The sequence below is a fragment of the Priapulus caudatus genome, unplaced genomic scaffold (genome assembly GCF_000485595.1).
Source record: "Priapulus caudatus unplaced genomic scaffold, Priapulus_caudatus-5.0.1 Scaffold95, whole genome shotgun sequence".
Taxonomy (NCBI): Eukaryota; Metazoa; Priapulida; class Priapulimorpha; order Priapulimorphida; family Priapulidae; genus Priapulus; species Priapulus caudatus.
In genome coordinates, this window is record NW_014577156.1 from 14,658 (window position 1) to 34,368 (window position 19,711).

General features: G+C 47.3%; 1 protein-coding gene across 1 annotated transcript in view; it reads left to right on the top strand.

Moving 5' to 3' along the window:
- Nucleotides 1-14,787, top strand: part of LOC106804972 (OTU domain-containing protein 7A-like) — a gene marked incomplete at its 5' end in the record, with an annotated part of 28,350 nt that extends 13,563 nt beyond the window's left edge. Inside the window, 2 exons of the mRNA XM_014806396.1 lie at nt 11,939-11,945; nt 14,315-14,787. The remainder of the gene's footprint in view (nt 1-11,938; nt 11,946-14,314) is intronic.
- Between the last annotated feature and the right edge of the window lie 4,924 nt (nt 14,788-19,711).

The following is a 19,711-nucleotide window of genomic DNA, read 5'->3' on the forward strand; positions in this document are numbered from 1 at the left end:
TGTGTCGTGTGCGTGTATCACGCGCGTGTGCGTGTACATGCGCGTGTGCGTGTGCGTGTGGTATCGGTCAGTTAATACCTATATGCAGTGTTTACTGAGGGTTATTCTTTGTACTGGTTCATGTATAAAGTTTGAGTGGACAATACAACAAATACCAAAGGGGCTAGTTCTTGTTTGATGCGTGTCATTTCATTCATATATTAAAGTTGTATCCAGTAGGTGCGGCACGAAACAACGAGATACTGAGATTGTGGTGATATAGGTTTCAGTTCATGTATTTGTATATCTTTCTTTGTATGGTCCCGTCTTGTTGTGCTAAGCAAACTTAGTTGAAAGGCAGCATTTATTGATAAATTATGTTTTTATTATGAAAAGCTTTCTTGGCTTTCGATTTAAATATATTACAACTGAGTGTAGTTGTTGTCTCTCTTAACCTGTAATTTTATTCGCATTAAAAAACGGTGTCCTTGCATTCTGTTCTTTTTATATTCGAACGTATAGTAGCCACGCAAATTTCCTACAAAATACATGTTGAAATTATTTATTCTGTTCAAAAATGAAAGCTATCACTGATTTAGAGAACTGTAGTTCCAATCTCCATGTACTGTCACACCCACAGTCAACAGGCACTTGGACCGTTTCAATAATAAATGATGGTTAATAATACAACTTTTACTAGCCCTACCAGTACCAGTACCAGTAATAGTCGATAGAATGTTGATTTGACCTAATACTTCACTCACCACCGTCCAAAACACCGCTGCAACACATAGCGCGCACGCCCTTTGTGCATGCACAAATACACAGTGATATAGTACTTATCACTCTATATCTATATAAACTCTGTATTACTGTTGTATTTGTGCATGCACAAGGGCGTGCGCGCTATGTGTTTTGCAGCGGTGTATTGGACGTGTTGAAGTGAATTTATTAAGGTCAAATCAAACATTAAGACTATTACTGGTACTGGTAGGGCTAGTAGTATTACTGACAAGTTGTATTTTAATATTTACTTAACCATCATTTATATTATTGAAACGGTCCAAGTGCCTGTGCCACAGTCATGTTCTCTCGCCTGATATGCTTGGTACGTAAATGAACCGCTGAGTTAGTAAAGGCATAACGCAATGAACACCCTCAGTTTTATGGGCGAAGGGCATGCCGTGCCGGATAATATTCTATATTGTCACCGCTGTCCCTGGCTCCTAAACCTCCTACAAAACTACACCGTGACTGCTTCAGCCCGTCTGTGAGACGGAATAGTCTAAAGCAGGCACGTAATCAGCAAAAAATAACTACTTTCCAGTATGTGCTTAGGGAACAGAGCGAACGTAGACCTCATTGCAAACACCAGGGGCCTTTTGTCAGAAACTTCGTAAAGTTACGATTAATTTTAAGTCTAAAGTTAAAGAGTTAAAGTTAATGTTAAGACTAATTTTTTTCTGAGAACGGCCCCTGGCGCGGGCAGAGGGGATATCTTTGTCACGTCAATATGACATCGTCGCGCCATCTATCGGTAGAAAATAATTCATATGCGCACATTGTTATGTTGTGTTAACGTAAAATGCATTATTAAAATGTATAAATACTTTAAAACGTATTTAACGTAGAGTGGAATTAAAAAAATTATATAGATCATATCCATCCTGTACACTTACGTACTAAACAGAAATACCCATCCACACTTCGTATGTTACGTATTACAATAATATAGCAGCCTATAGAAATCGTAGCCAATAACCCAGATGAGACGGGATATCAGAGAAGCGTTTCGAAAGGAGTGTGATCCGAAGCGCTGAGCGCAGATCTTGTGCGCAGTTCTGTTGCGGCAAGGCGCACGCGACCGTGCGACGCTCACGGCAGTATGCAGCGTCTGGCAGCTTATGGATCCGTGCGCCGAATGCATTAGGCTGGCGCACGATCCATAGCTGCCAGCGAACAGTCGCGAAATTTTACCGGGATACAATGAAAGAGCTCAGCTGCATTGAGCTGCTGCTGTCTTTGCAAGTCAATGAAAATATCAATAAAAGTGTCAACACCTACTTCTACCTGTGTTGTATAAGTTTTAGTATGAATTGTATTTTATTTACGTCAGCGGCTTCTGTAAGCGCAGCGGCAGCTGCAGCGGATACATAAGCTGGTTTTATAAATAATACATGCGGAAATAATACGCCTCTATTTCATGCAAATAGAAATATGTTGACCATAGTCATAGCTCTTGATATTTATCTGTGAATTGTGCGTGTTAGATGACATACTTCTGGCCAGCTAAAACCATAATTTTGTTGAGGAAACGGATTTTGTGACTTCTAAAAAATTGTTCCTAATGAACATTTTAAACACACTGACGCACGCACTGAGCGACGCACACACACTATACAAACACATACATGCACCCATACAAATGTCTGAGCCGGCCTGCGTGCGTAGCGTACGTGCGTCGGTGTTGTGACTGGTGCATTCATACATGTATACGCACGTGTGTGCGTATTGTGTGCTTCGTAGTACTACAGCTAGCTATGTGCTTGCGTACTTGGCTGCCTGTATAAGTAGGTACGAGCGTGCGTACGTGCGTCCGTCTTGCGTGCTTGCGTGCGGGCATATATCATTACAATGGTGTCGCAGCATGAGCGTATTACAGCGAACTGTGCGATTACAAACATATCCACACAAAGCACCTAACGTATGCACGCACGTGGGCGCCTGGACGCACGCGCATATGTCACGCTCGCAGTGCACGTGCACGCGGACGCTTGCATGTAGGCGTCAACGCACGCCCTGCACGCACCTGCACATGCACAGACATGGAAGATGCGCGCATAGTGATACGCGTGTATGTAGACGCTACACGTACACATAAAGACGTATATTTATCCCGTGTACGCACACACCAGGAAGGCACCGAATCGCGACAGGCACCGCATGTCGTTTTTCTCAGCGTGACCGTCAAGGTACCTGCGAGCAGGCGATGTTGCAAGTTTTTCTGCGAAGTCGCAAATCACAGAAACAGCTGTAACGCAGATGTTTTTAACGTTACTCGTGTTTAGTTAGTGATAGAATGTATGTGAAGGCCAAGCACATAGATGAGATAGACAAAGAATATAGATGAGAATGGAAGTCAGATGTTACCCATGATCGTATTTAATGAAGATCAGAACAGCTACAGTGTAACAAAATGTAGTCACAGTCGCTTCTGTTGTCGAGAGCCTCCTCTATCTCCTCCTCGTCCGCCCCTTACATTGACAAGGGCACCAGTTCTGGTTGTCGCAGCAGAGCAGCAGCTGCAGCAGCAACATCAGTCGACGGAGATTTCCTTCTCCTCCTCGTCTGACACCGCGCGTTCAGACTGAGGAGCTGTCTAATCTCCTCCTCGTCCGACCCTTACGTTTGGACGAGGGAGCTCTCTAATTCCCCCGTCTCTCGTCTGACACCTACGTTCGAACGAGGAGCAGCCTAATCTCTCGTCTCGGCCCGCGTTTCCGGCTTTATACTCACCAGGCACGCCGCAGCGCATGCGTGACGCATGCCCCGTAGACTGAGACATGCGTGTACGTACCTCGCAAAGGCGTTGCTCACCGTGCCTCCGCCCGGACACGCCGTACACATTCGCGAAGGGCGTCATACACGCCCTATCGCGCACGTGCTACACCGATTCGCGTGGCGTTGGATGTGTTTTCGACCAAGAGGACTACCTTGAGTCACTATAGATTTATTGTCTAATTTGTTTCTAAGTGACTCTAATCTGTTTCTATTGACCTCTAATGGGTGAGCGCCGATGCGGCGCTCCTAAGTGACCCCTAATGGCAGGGCGCCTCAGAGCTGTGAATCGTCTCTAAGTGGCCCTAATCTATTTCTCAAGTGATTTCTAATGGACTTGTTGACGCGATGCGGCTACTGCTAACTAGCTGATGCGTCTTCGTGTGACCTATAACGGAGTCTAGCTAAGTGCTGTGCATGATACGAGTCGTAGCGGCTAGTGATATCTAGTGATGTCTAGTGATATCTAGGCCCGCTACACTCCGTCACGTATTGCGTCGTGGTTGGCGGGAATTAGTAGCTAGCTCTATTGGCCTGTAACACCGCTTTTGTGGCATTATCACTTACTCCCCACACTAAAACCGTATGTTCACAAAAGTGGACATCGAAATGCCAGTTCGCTGGCTAGGGCCGTTACGCTCATGGTAATTGTATAGTCCGGAAGTTTGTTCACCATGCTTCTTTTAGATAGCGACATAGCGTACAATCAATACAATAAATACATAATACATAAATACATAATATTATCGTTAGCGATTATTGTCCTATTCTGTGATTCGGGACCCGGATCGACCGCATTGCCATGCGCCCACACGCGTGACAAAAACTACTAGGCGGATATTCGCGCGTTCTGTGGGCTGCTTAAGTGAACGAACGTGAAGCCGGGTTGATGTCAGTGGTGCGTACCTCAATGCGGATTGCGTCGCGGGGGAGGGCTGATTGTGTCGTCAATGGCGGACCCACCAGTGATGGCGCGCGGCAGACAAGATGCCGTCGTGGCCACGCCTTGGGCCATGGCGGCTATGTGTTCGGGGTTGAAGTCTGCAGGAGGAGTTGCACTGACCTTCAACCTGGAATTCGTGTTGTAAATGGTCCTGACCCCGCTGAACAACCTGTGCGACGCATGTCCCGCGCTCTGGCTACGGCCTGCATCGGCACCCATCCTCCCAGGAGTGCGTCGTTCTCGTCAGAGCTCGTCGGGGAAGAGAGGTCCGGGGCATCGCTGTGCCGGTCGAGCGTGCCTGCGCGGAGTGGGTAGCATAATAAAACCGCAGGCACAGACGAACGCAGACATAGGTTGCCGGCGACAGCTGGCGCATGAGGCGCAGGTGCAGGCAGTTGACGTGCTGCGTAGGCGCAGCTGGCGCAGCCTCTGGCGCGCTCCAGTTTAGCGGGCGAAATGTTGGCGCAGAGCGGCAGGTTCGGCGCCGATAACAAAGCGTGTTCAGCATGCCGTCCTCGATACTTGACCGTTAAGTTTGCGTGGGCTCCATGACAAATGTTAAGTGTGCGGCGTAACCACGTGGCCACGGTGTCATAGTGCGGGACAGTAACTGTGACAAATGGACTGCGGTAATGGCCATCAGCGGCGCTGGACAATTTTGATAGAGCGCGGTCCCACGTATAAGCCGCGGAATAACAAGTTAGCAAGTAGCGCCGCTTTAAACGGCGTCTGAGAAATACACATGCGTTTAGATGGATCGGGTTTATTTATAGTGCGCTTACAAAACCAAAGGTAACACGATTTATTTCTCATTCCGCCATTAGCAAGATACGTGTAGCGGTCGCGACGACGCTCTGCACGTCGTCTGAGGCCGTAAAACTTCCTTATTGCCGGGGTTATTAATCAATAATTGGGCCACTTATAGGTAGGAGTGTGCATCGCGTGAAAATGGGCGATCGCACACCTTAAACGATGACCGTAGTTTGCGTCATTACAAGAACAGCAGAGTAGATTAATAACACAAGAGCTACACACCCGATTCCCGCATATTTTTAACCGATTTTTCTCATTCAAAATTTGCACCACATAAGAAGCAAGTGTTATACGTATTCTCAGCTTATTATGCACACTTATCACTCACCTTCGTCGGAATTGATATTGTTTACATATATTTGGTAAGCATATTGCGTGTAAATCGTAATCTGCACCAGCGTGAATTCGCACAATTTACCTGCGAAAATGGCGACTTGTTGGCGACCTTGTTTTAGGCCTAATTAGAAGCTATCGGGCGCGCATATCGTAAGCGAACGGACGTATCCAAATCATTCGTGCCCGCGATAGGGGTTTAAATGTAACTTGATTACCTCCGCGCGGTACGAGGATACTTACTGCAAACTATCTAAGAGATATGGCATAATTATTGATTATTAACTTATGTAAGAAATAGTATTCAATTTCTTGTGTTCGCGATACAAAAATCTAGGCGCGTCTCCGCGGTTTCTCACGGAATCAAACCTTCGAAATTTAGATTGTCTCTCAAACCCTATCGGGGACACCGAATGATTTTGGAAACGTGCCGTTGCTAAATATTGGCGCCCCGATAGCTTGCTAAATAATGGCTAAACAGGTCGCGAACAAAAGCGTAAATCGTGCGAATTCGAGCTCGTGCAAGATTACGGATTTACAAGCATCGCTTGTCAAATATATGTAAACGAAGTATCAGTCACGCACAAAGAGTGAGTGATTAGTTGGTCAAATAAGCTGAGGACGTTACACTTGCTTCCTTTATTGGTGGCAAATTTTGATGAGAAAAATCGGTTAAAAATTGCGGGAATCGGGTGGTGTATACTCTTGTGTATTATCTACTCTTGATGAACGTCGTGTATTATCCATTTCTCTTTAGCGCAGCTCAGGCTATATTGCGTGAGTAGGCAATAACTTCGTCTGATCAAGCCTATCAGTGCTTGGCCATTCTGAGCCACACTGGCTGTAATGCGTAGTAATTCGTGGGGGCATCACAGACAAAAGGCCGTGTGATCGACCGCGTCCCTGACGCACCTTGGTCGACGGCGCTGTGCGTGGGGGCGACGAAACGAGGCCCTGCTTCAACCAGCATCCCTGCTGCCTTGGTCCGACGGGCTGTCGGGGGAGGGCGAACGACGAAGAGGCCTGCTGTCCAACCAGAGAGTCCCTGACGCTTGGTCCGTGAACGTGACGTTTCGACCCGTTAACGCACAGTCCTATGTCGCATACCCAGACCGAGAATGGCATGCGCTCATTCTAGATTACTTCACATGTACATCGCCGAGTACATGTTTGGCTTGCGCCATTACTTACAAAGTGGGCGTGTGGAAGGAAAGTTTGTCGCACCACCGGTATAGTAAGGCTGCCAACGTGGGGTTAAAAAAGGGGCTCTCGCTATGTCAAAGGACTGAACCGCTATCCGCTAGCGCACTACCATAAGGGCGCTTTATTTCGGCGCGTGCCTATTAGTGTCACGCGTGCAATCGCAAGATCTGCTCGCTGCAGTACAGGTAGCGGTGAGTTACTGGGTTCTCCTAAGCCTTGTATGAAATCTTATAATATCGGAAGCAATTCCAGGGTAGTTAGTGAGACACTTACAAGAGACTGAAAGCGTTCTGTGCCTCGTACTGACCACACGAAGGGTTGTCCTTGTGGATGTGGTCGTGCGTTCTAGGGTGATGAGGGGTCGTGATAAGCATAAATGAAGCGTGAAGGAACCTACTCGGCGTGAGGGTTGTGAGCCTGACACAAAGTCGTGAAGACGTTAGGGTGATGAGGGTCGTGATGAAGCATAATGAGCGTGAGGCCTACTCGGCGTGAGGGTTGTGAGGCCTCAACGTCGGGTGAAGACAGTATCACTTGGTGTATGGGTTGTGGGGCCATACTGCCGAGCGGTGGTGAGGTGGTGGGGACGAGTGATGAGTTATGAGGTGACTTGGACGCAGGCGCGTCAGAAGCAACCGAGAAAGCGCGTCCGCATAAGCGTTGTAATGGCCGCCTCGTCCGTTATGGCCGTATGGCCGTAATGGCTTGGCCGTAATCGTCGAGCCACCATGAAACAGTTGACTGATTGATCGAGGGCGACTGGACCTGTGGCCCTGACTGTGTAATTAATGTGTGCAAACTGCGCACCTCTCTAATGACACCGGCACTTTAATAGCTAATAGCTCTTTGACAGTAATGAATGAGAAGCAGTAATACGATAGTAAATAACTTAATCTCTTAAGTCTAAACCGGCAAAAGGTTAGCTTTACTTACCAGGCGTATCGTACGGCGGTGTTATGAGATCGTCTGTCTCAAGCGGTGGATGAAAACACGATGATGATGACACGATGCTAGCGGCACAATGATCGTATAGTAGCAAGCACCGTGGGATATGCCCGCAACAACCAGCAGGAACTAGCGACTCTCACGGCACCAAATGTAACGCAGATGTTTTAACGTTACTCTGTGTTAGGTTATTGAGTAGAATGTATGTGAAGCCAAAGCACATAGATGAGAATAGACAAAGAATATAGATGAGAATGGAAGTCAGATGTTTACCATGATTCGTATTTTACTTGAAGATCAGAACAGTTACAGTGTTACAAAATGTAGTCACAGTCGCTTCTGGTTGTCGAGAGCCTCCTCTATCTCCTCCTCGTCCGACCCTTACGTTCGGACAAGGGGCACCAGTTCTGTTGTCGCAGCAGCAGCAGCAGCTGCAGCAGCAACATCAGTCGACGGGAGATTCCCCTCTCCTCCTCGTCTGACACCCGCGTTCAGACGAGGAGCTGTCTAATCTCCTCCTCGTCCGACCCTTACGTTTGGACGAGGAGCTGTCTAATTCCCCCTCCTCGTCTGACACCTACGTTCAGACGAGGAGCAGCCTAATCTCTCGTCTCTGCCCGCGTTCTGGCTTTTATACTCACAGGCACGCCCGCGGCGCATGCGTGACACATACGTCGTACATACTCACAAAGGCGTTGCTCACGCCTCGCGCACGCGCCATATACATTCGCGAGGGCGTCATACACGCCCTATGCACGTGCTACACCGATTCGCGTGGGCGTTGAGTTGTTTTCGACCGAGAGGACTAAATGAGTCACTATAGATGTTATTGTCTAATCTGTTTCTAAGTGACTCTAATCTGTTTCTAATTGACCTCTAATGGGTGAGACGCCGATGCGTCGCTCCTAAGTGACCCCTAATGGGCAGGGCGCATCTCGGCGCTCTAATCGGTCTCTAAGTGGCCCTAATCTATTTCTAAGTGATTTCTAATGGACTTGTTGACGCAGATGCGGCTACTGCTAACTAGCTGATGCCGTCTTCGTGTGACCTATAACCGAGTCTAGCTAAGTGCTGTGTGACCTATAAACGAGTCGTAGCGGCTAGTCATATCTAGTGATGTCTAGTGATATCTAGCCGCTACATTCCTCCGTATTGCGTCGGTGGTGGGGGAATTAGTAGCTCTATTGGCCTGTAACACTTTGCGGCGTTACACAGCAATCAGGGCCGTGTCCCTCGACCGTAGGGGTAGACGAAGTTTTTGCTTTAGGCGGCACGCTGGCAGCATGTAATACATGGAAAAATGCCTTTGGCTCGCGCGCTGTGGGTGAAACAAGAAAAATGCCAACTTGACTGAATATAATTCTCAGTGTAAACGTAGGACGGTGTATACGTTCGCTGTACGTACGTACGGCGGACTTGTGTACATTTGAGGCGACGGCAGACATTTTCTCTCGAGCTATCGCTCCCTTTATTGCTCGTACAAGACTGCTGATCGTAGCACGACAATTATACGATATACATTTAGCTACACATATATACAAGTAAATCTATTACAAAGGTTATATGTAAGCATCATACTACTGCAATGACGTCAATGAAACACTGCAGACCAGAGGTATTTAAAGAGATCGTAATGAAAAAGAAAGGATTGACGAGTGATTTTATATAGTGCACAGTTACGTTAAAGGATACAGATGATGTCCAGGACCGACAAGACAGTATAATGAACACCATGCTATCCTATGACCGTCCTGCACATGATCTGTATCGTTCAACCGCAATGGCAACTGTGAAGAAGAACATTGTGTAATAACTAGAATGATGTTGACTATAATTCAATGTTGTCTCACCATGTGCTTGACGTACTTGCTGCCTGTATAAGTAGGTACGAGCGTGCGTACGTGCGTCCGTCTTGCGTGCTTGCGTGCGGGCATATCATTACAATGTGTGCGCACGCATGAGCGTATACAGCGAACTGTGCGATTACAAACATATCCACACAAAGCACTCAACGTATGCACGCACGTGGACGCCTGGACGCACGCGCATATGCACGCTCGCAGGCACGTGCACGCGGACGCTTGCATGTAGGCTACACGCACCGCGCCGCACGCACCTGCACATGCACAGACATGGAAGATGCGCGCATAGTGATACGCGTGTATGTAGACGCTACACTACACATAAAGACGTATATTTATCCCGGTACGCCACACACAGGAGGCACGCAATCGCGACAGGCACCGCATGTCGTTTTTCTCACGCGTGACCGTCAAGGTAACTGCGAGCAGGCGAGATTGCAAGTTTTTTCTGCGAAGTCGCAATCACAAGAACACTGTAACCAGATGTTTTTAACGTTACTCTGTGTTAGGTATTGAGTAGAAATTATGTGAAGCCAAGCACATAGATAAATAGACAAAAGAAAATATGATGAGAATGGAAGTCAGATGTTTACATGATTCGTATTTTAATTGAAGATCAGAACAGCTACAGGTGTAACAAAATGTAGTCACAGTCGCTTTGTTTCGAGAGCCTCCTTCTATCTCCTCCTCGTCCCGACCCTTACATTTGGACAAGGGGCACCAGTCTGTGGTCGCAGCAGCAGCAGCAGCTGCAGCAGCAACATCAGTCGACGGGAGATTTCCTTCTCACTCCTCGTCTGACACCCGCGTTCAGACGAGGAGCTGTTCTAATCTCCTCTCTCGTCGACCCTTAGTTGGACGAGGAGCTGTCTAATTCCCCTCCTCGTCTGACACCTTACGTTCAGACGAGGAGCAGCCTAATCTCTGTCTCGGCCCGCGTTTCCGGCTTTTATACTCACAGGCACGCCCAGCGCATGCGTGACGCATGCGCCGTAGACTGAGACATGCGTTGTACGTACTGCCGCAAAGTCGTTGCTCACGCCTCGCCCACACGCCGTACACATTCGCGAGGGCGTCATACACGCCCTACGCACGTGCTACACCGATTCGCGTGGGCGAGTTGTTTTCGACCAAGAGACTACTTGAGTCACTAAGATTATTGTCTAATTTGTTTCTAAGTGACTCTAATCTGTTTCTATTGACCCTCTAAGCGGTGAGACGCCGATGCGGCGCTCCTAAGTGACCCATAATGGCAGGGCGCATCTCAGAGCTGTAATCGTCTCTAAGTGCCCTAATCTATTTCTAAGTTATTTCTAATGGCTTGTTGACGCGGATGCGAAAGCAACTACAGATGGGATACTTACGATATAGAACACTAATAAAGTACAAATAGACATGAAAGATATAAACTAAAATAAAAAAACAAAGAGTAAACAAGATAAAAACGCAGAGACAAGATGACAATAATAAAATGAATAAAAGTCCAGAAAAATCTAAGACAAACACGACTAAACACCCAAAAGAAAATTATAGGAGAATGGAGGAAAATAAAAAGAAAAACAATATGAGCAAAAAAACAGAAAAAAAAATATATAGATAGCGCATATAAAAAACTAAATAAAAACCAACAAAACAACAACAAATAAAGAACTCCGAAAATAATACCACACCAAAATCAGGAACAACAAAATGACAGTCCCTGGCTGCCTCTTACGCGGCAGTATTGTATACCGAATTTGTTACCAACACTCGCTTTAATAGCGACATAGCTACGCATCAATACAATAAATACATAATACATATCACATAATAATGTATAATACTGGTGTGGGCTCATAGCATACGGAGAACACAACCAGAGATAACAAAACTACTATGGGATCATCGCGGTTCTGTGGCTGCTACAGTGAGCGCGACGTGTATACTCGTAGATGTCAGCTGTCGAATTTCCCATCGAATCGTCGGGGGATGGGCTGATGTGTCGCATGGCGACCAGATGGCCGTCGCGGTCAGACAATGAATGGCCGTCGGGCCAACCTTTTTTTATCTTGTATCGTTTTTTTTGTTTGTTTTTTTTTTTTTTTTTTTTTTTTTATTTTTTTGGCCAATGGCGGCTATGATGTCGGGTTGCAAGTCTGAGGAGGAGCTTGCACTGCGCTCGAACCTGGAATTCGTGGTCAATGGTCCTGACCCGCTGAAGCTGTGCGACGATTCTCCGCCTCTGGCACGCCTGCATGCACCCATCCTCCCAGGAGTCGTCGTCTTCGTCAGGCTCCGGGATATAGAGAGTCGGGAACATCAGCTGTGCGGTGGAGCGTGCCTGCGGCGGAGTGGGTAGCATTGCTCCACTCGCCCCCGCAGCAACAGACGACGCAGACATAGGTCTGCGCACAGCATGGCGGCATGAGGCGTCAGGTGTCAGGCAGTTGACGCGGCGAGGCGGCAGGTGACGCAGGGCCCTGCTGGCGCGCTTGCGCAGGTGTCACGGCGCCAAACATGTAGCGCAGAGCTCAGGTCGCGGCGGAATCAACAAGCGTAGGTAGCTGCCGTTCGTCATCTGACCGTGTTGTGTGGTCCAACTGAACAATTTAAGTGGGGCGTAACACGTGGCACCGGTTCATAGCAGGACAGTATGTGACAAATGACTTGCCGGTATTGCCAATAGCGTCGTGAGACAAATTATGTAGAGCGCGGTCACTGTATAAGCACGCGGAAAAACAGAGTTCACAAGTAGGCCGCTTTAAACGGGCGATCTGAGATAACATGCGTAGAATGGAGCGCGTCTTAATATAGGCGCTTTACAAACAAGAGTAAACATATTCTCCCGAGTAGTCCAAGACTTAGTGACAGCGTCGACACGCTGCACGTCGTCTGAGCCGTAAAACTATCCTTATGCCGTATAATAAATAATGGGCCACTTATAAAGTAGGAGTGTGCATCGTGAAATGGCGATGCACACCGCTAACCAATGACTGCGTAGTTTGGCGTCATTACATGAACGCAAGAGTAGATAATAACACAAGAGTAACCACACGCCGATTCCCGCATTTTTAACACGATTTTTCTCATCAAAATTTTCCACCATACAAGAAGCGCAAGTGGTAACGTCCCAGCTATTATGACGCACTAAATCACTCCATTCGTGTATTCGATATTCGTTTACATTATTTGGCTTATCAATTATTGCTGATAATCGTAATCTTGCACGACTGAATTGCCACAATTATCACCGGCTAAAATGGCTACTTTGGCGAACTGTTTAGCCATAATTTAGAAGCTATCGGCGCAACAATCTGTAGCAACGGACGTTTCCAAAATCATTCGGCCCCAATAGGGGTTTAATGTACTTGCATTAAACTTGCGCAGTGGGGCGCGTAAATGGGAACTTACGGTCAAACTACTACAGAGAAATTGCTATTATTGTATTATTACTTAACTGTAAGATAGTATGTCAATTTCTTGTGTTGGACGATCACAATAACTGAGCGCGATCTCGCCGTTTCTCACGAGATCCAACTTCAATTTAGATGTCTTCAAGCCCTATCGGGACACGAATGATTTGGAAACGTCCGTTGCTAAACTATTGGGCGCCCACGATAGCTTCTAAAAATGGCTAACAGGTGCGTCAACAAGAAATCGGTAAATCGTGCGAATTCAGCTCTGTGCAAGATTACGATTTAAACACAATACGCTGTCAAATAAATGTAACCGAATATCAGTACCAAACAAAGGTGAGTGATAGTGTCATAATAAGCTGAGGAAACGTATAACACTTGCTTCTTTATGGTGTCAAATTTTGATGAGAAAAACGGTAAAAATGCGGAATCGGGTTCGTTTACTCTGGTGTTCATATCTACATCCTTGATGAACGTCGTGTATACATTTCTCTTATAGCGCAGTCCAAGCAATATTGCGTGAGTGGCAATAACTCGTCACTGCATCACAGCGCTATCAGTGCTTGCGCATTCTAGGCCAGCACTGGCTGTATGCGTGTCAAGCGGGGGGGCATCGACAAAAGAGGCCCCTGTGCGACAGCGTTCCCTGACCATAGGTCGAGCGGGACTGTCGTGGGGAAGCGACGAAAGAAGCCGGTGTCCAACCACATCACCTGCTGGCCTTGGTCGACGGCGCTGTCCGTGGAGGCGATCGAAAGAGGCCCCTGTCAACCAACGTCCCTGACGCAATTGTCGTGAAACGTGACGTTCGACCGTAAGCACAGTTCTATGCGCATCCCATGCCGAGGAACAATCGGGCCATAGCGTGTCTAAGTATGCACTCCATGTACATCGCGAGTACATGTGGCCTGCGCCTTTACACAAAGCATGCTGGGAGGAAATTTTGTCGACGCACGGTAAGAAGGCTGCCACGTGGTGGTTAAAAAAAGGTCTCCTATTCAAAGGACTGAACCTCGCGCGCCTACCAATCAAGGCGCTTATTTCGCGCATGCGCCTTAGTGGATCACGCTGCATCGCAAAGAGCTCGGTGCAAGCGTACAGTAGGAGTGAGTTACTGGGTTCTTAGCGTATGAACAATCGTTTAACCGGAAGCAAATTCACAGGGAGTTAGTGAAGACACTTACGCAAGAACTGAAATGCAGTATGTGCCATCGTCCTGACCACACGAAGGGGTTTGTCCTTGTGAGTGTGTCCGTGCGTATAGTGAAGGCGTTTATAGAAAGTGTGCGTGTACACGCGCGTGTGCGTGTACATGCGCGTGTGCGTGTGCGTGTGTGTATCGGTCAGTTAATACCATTATGCAGTGTTTACTGAGGGTTATTCTTTGTACTGGTTCATGTATAAAGTTTGAGTGGACAATACAACAAATACCAATAGGGGCTAGTTCTTGTTTGATGCGTGTCATTTCATCTCATATATTATAAGTTGTATCCAGTAGGTGGCGGCACGAAACAACGAGATACTGAGATGTTTGGTGGATATAGGTTTTCAGTTCATGTATTGTATATCTTTCTTTGTATGGGTCCCGTCTTGTTGTGCTAAGCAAACTTAGTGAAAGGCAGCATTTATTGATAAATTATGTTTTTATTATGAAAAGCTTTCTTGGCTTTCGATTTAAATATATTACAACTGAGTGTAGTTGTTGTCTCTCTTAACCTGTAATTTTTATTCGGCATTAAAAAATGGTGTCCTTGCATTTTCTGTTCTTTTTATATTCGAACGTATAGTAGCCACGCAAATTTCTACAAAATACATGTTGAAATTATTTATTCTGTTCAAAAATGAAAGCTATCACTGATTTAGAGAACTGTAGTTCCATCTCCATGTACTGTCACACCCACAGTCACAGGCACTTGGACCGTTTCAATAATAAAATGATGGTTAATAAATACAACTTTTACTAGCCCTACCAGTACCAGTAATAGTCTTAATGTTTGATGTGACCTAATAACTTCACTTCAACACCGTCCAATACACCGCTGCAACACATAGCGCGCACGCCCTTGTGCATGCACAAATACACAGTGATATAGACTATATCACTCTATATCTATATAAACTCTGTATTACTGTGTATTTGTGCATGCACAAGGGCGTGCGCGCTATGTGTTGCAGCGGTGTATTGGACGGTGTTGAAGTGAAGTTATTAGGTCAAATCAAACATTAAGACTATTACTGGTACTGGTAGCGCTAGTAGTAGTACTGACAAGTTGTATTTAATATTTATTAACCATCATTTTATTATTGAAACGGTCCAAGTGCCTGTGCCCACAGTCATGTTCTCTCGCCTGATATTGCTTGGTACGTAAATGAACCGCTGAGTTAGTAAAGCATAACGCAATGAACACCCTCAGTTTTATGGGCGAAGGGCATGCCGTGCCGGATAATAATTCTAATTGTCACCGTGTCCCTGGCCTCCTAAACCCTACAAATAACTACACCGTGACTGCTTCAGCCCGTCTGTGAGACGGAATAGTCTAAAGCAGGCACGTAATCAGCAAAAAATAAACTACTTCCAGTATGTGCTTAGGGAACAGAGCGAACGTAGACTCATTGCAAACACCAGGGGCCTGTTGTCAGAAACTTCGTAAAGTTACGATTAATTTTAAGTCTAAAGTTAATGTTAAAGTTAATGTTAAGACTAATTTTTTTCTGAGAACGGGCCCCTGGCGCGGGCAGAGGGGATATCTTTGTCACGTCAAATATGACATCGTCGCGCCATCTATCGGTAGAAATAATTCATATGCGCACATTGTATGTTGTGTGTAACCGTAAAATGCATTATTAAATGTATTATAATACTTTAAAACGTATTTAACGTAGAGTGGAATTAATATAATTACAGTACCTATACAGAACAAAATTCCCATCCTACACTTCGATGTACGTATTTCAATAATATAGCAGCCATAGAAATCGTAGCCCAATAACCCAGATGAGACGGGATACTAGAGAAGCGTTTCCGAAAGGAGGTGTTGATCCGAAGCGCTGAGCGCAGATCTTGTGCGCAGTTCTGCGGCAAGGCGCACGCGACCGTGGGACCGTCCTACGGCAGTATGCAGCGCTGGCAGCTATGGATCCGTGCGCCGAATGCATAGGCTGGCGCACGGATCCATAGCTGCCAGCGAACAGTCGCGAATTTTACCGGGAATACAATGAAAGAGCTCAGCTGCATTGAGCTGCTGTCTTTGCAAGTTCAATGAAAATATCAATAAAAGTGTCAACACCTACTTCTACACTGTGTTGTATAAGTTTTAGTATGAATTGTATTTTATTATGCGTCAGCGGCTTCTGTAACGAGCGGCAGCTGCAGCGGATACATAAGCTGGGTTTTATAAATAATACATGCGGAAATAATACGCCTCTATTCATGCAAATAGAAATGTTGACCATAGGTCAATAGCTCTTGATATTATCTGTGAATTGTGCGTGTTAGATGACATACTTCTGGCCAGGCTAAAACATAATTTTGTTGAGGAAACGGATTTTTGTGACTTCTAAAAAATTGTTCCTAATGAACATTTTAAACACACTGACGCACGCACTGAGCGACGCACACACACATACAAACACATACATGCACCCATACAAATGTCTGAGCCGGCCTGCGTGCGTACGTACGTGCGTCGGTGTGTGACTGCGTGCATTCATACATGTATACGCACGTGTGTGCGTATTTGTGTGCTTCGTAGTACTACAGCTAGCTATGTGCTTGCGTACTTGGCTGCCTGTATAAGTAGGTACGAGCGTGCGTACGTGCGTCCGTCTGTGCGTGCTTGCGTGCGGGCATAATCATTACAATGTGTGCGCACGCATGAGCGTATACAGCGAACTGTGCGATTACAAACATATCCACACAAAGCACCTAAACGTATGCACGCACGTGGACGCCTGGACGCACGCGCATATGCACGCTCGCAGGCACGTGCACGCGGACGCTTGCATGTAGGCGTACACGCACGCCCGCACGCACCTGCACATGCACAGACATGGAAGATGCGCGCATAGTGATACGCGTGTATGTAGACGCTACACGTACACATAAAGACGTATATTTATCCCGTGTACGCACACACAGGAAGGCACGCAATCGCGACAGGCACCGCATGTCGTTTTTCTCACGGTGACCGTCAAGGTAACTGCGAGCAGGCGAGTTGCAAGTTTTTATGCGAAGTCGCAAATCACAGAACAGCTGTAACGCAGATGTTTTAACGTTACTCTGTGTTAGGTTATTGAGTAGAATGTATGTGAAGCCAAAGCACATAGATGAGAATAGACAAAGAATATAGATGAGAATGGAAGTCAGATGTTTACCATGATTCGTATTTTAATTGAAGATCAGAACAGCTACAGTGTAACAAAATGTAGTCACAGTCGCTTCTGGTTGTCGAGAGCCTCCTCTATCTCCTCCTCGTCCGACCCTTACATTTGGACAAGGGGCACCAGTTCTGTTGTCGCAGCAGCAGCAGCAGCTGCAGCAGCAACATCAGTCGACGGGAGATTCCCTTCTCCTCCTCGTCTGACACCCGCGTTCAGACGAGGAGCTGTCTAATCTCCTCCTCGTCCGACCCTTACGTTTGGACGAGGAGCTGTCTAATTCCCCCTCCTCGTCTGACACCTACGTTCAGACGAGGAGCAGCCTAATCTCTCGTCTCGGCCCGCGTTCCGGCTTTTATACTCACAGGCACGCCCGCAGCGCATGCGTGACGCATGCGCCGTAGACTGAGACATGCGTTGTACGTACTCGCAAAGGCGTTGCTCACGCCTCGCGCACACGCCGTACACATTCGCGAGGGCGTCATACACGCCCTACGCACGTGCTACACCGATTCGCGTGGGCGTTGAGTTGTTTTCGACCAAGAGGACTACTTGAGTCACTATAGATGTTATTGTCTAATTTGTTTCTAAGTGACTCTAATCTGTTTCTAATTGACCTCTAATGGGTGAGACGCCGATGCGGCGCTCCTAAGTGACCCCTAATGGGCAGGGCGCATCTCAGAGCTGTAATCGGTCTCTAAGTGGCCCTAATCTATTTCTAAGTGATTTCTAATGGACTTGTTGACGCGGATGCGGCTACTGCTAACTAGCTGATGCCGTCTTCGTGTGACCTATAACCGAGTCTAGCTAAGTGCTGTGTGACCTATAAACGAGTCGTAGCGGCTAGTGATATCTAGTGATGTCTAGTGATATCTAGCCGCTACACTCCTCCGTATTGCGTCGGTGGTGGGGGAATTAGTAGCTCTATTGGCCTGTAACGCTTTGTGGCATTACACTTCTCCCCCCACTAAACCGATGTTCACAAAAGTGGACATCGAATGCCAGTCTCCTGGCTGGCCTTACGCGTCATGGTAATTGTATAGCCGAATTTGTTCACATGCTCTTTTAGATAGCGACATAGCTACCATCAATACAATAAATACATAATACATAATACATAATAATGTTACATTATTGTCTACTGGTGTGGGCCTCGACCATGCGGCCGCACACCGTACAAAACTACTAGGGGATATTCGCGGTTCTGTGGCTGCTAAGTGAAGCGACGTGAAGCTCGGTTGATGTCAGTGGTCGACTTCCTCATCGGATGCGTCGGGGGAGGGGGCTGATTGTGTCGTCATGGCGGACCAGATGGCCGTCGCGGCAGACAAGATGGCCGTCGTGGCCAACCCTTGGGCCATGGCGGCTATGTGTTCGGGGTTGAAGTCTGAGGAGGAGTTGCACTCCTCAACCTGGAATTCGTGTTGTAATGGTCCTGACCCGCTGAACTGTCCGACGATCTCCGCCTCTGGGCACGGCCTGCATGGCCACCCATCCTCCCAGGAGTCGTCGTCTTCGTCAGGCTCCGGGGAAGAGAGGTCGGGCATCGCTGTGCCGGTGGAGCGTGCCTGCGGCGGAGTGGGTAGCATATGCTCCCCTCGCCCCGCAGCACAGACGACGCAGACATAGGTTGCGGCGACGCTGGCGCATGAGGCGCAGGTGCAGGCAGGTGACGCTGGCGTAGGCGCAGGTGGCGCAGGCCCCTGCTGGCGGCGCTTGCGCAGGTGTCACGGGCGCAAATGTTGGCGCAGGCGCAGGTCGGCGGCGGAAACAACAGCGTAGGTAGCTGCCGTTCCTCGTCTTGACCGTTGTTTGCGTGGTCCATGACAATGTTAAGTGTGGGCGTAACACGTGGCACCGTGTCATAGCCGGGACAGTATGTGACAATGACTGGCCGGTAATTGCCATAGCGGCGTGAGACAATTTGTAGAGCGCGGTCACGTATAAGCCGCGGAATAAACAGAGTTACAAGTAGGCCGCTTTAAACGGCGTCTGAGAAATACATGCGTTTAGATGGAGCGCGTCTTAATTATAGTGCGCTTTACGAACAAGGTAACACGATTATTTCTCCCGATTAGCAAGACTAGTGCTAGCGGTCGACACGCTGCACGTCGTCTGAGGCCGTAAAACTATCCTTATGCCGGTATTAATCAAATAATGGGCCACTTATAGAGTTGGAGTGTGCATCGTGAAATGGCGATGCACACCGCTAACCGAATGACCGTAGTTTGGCGTCATTACATGAACGCAAGAGTAGATAATAACACAAGAGTAACACACCCGATTCCCGCATTTTTAACCGA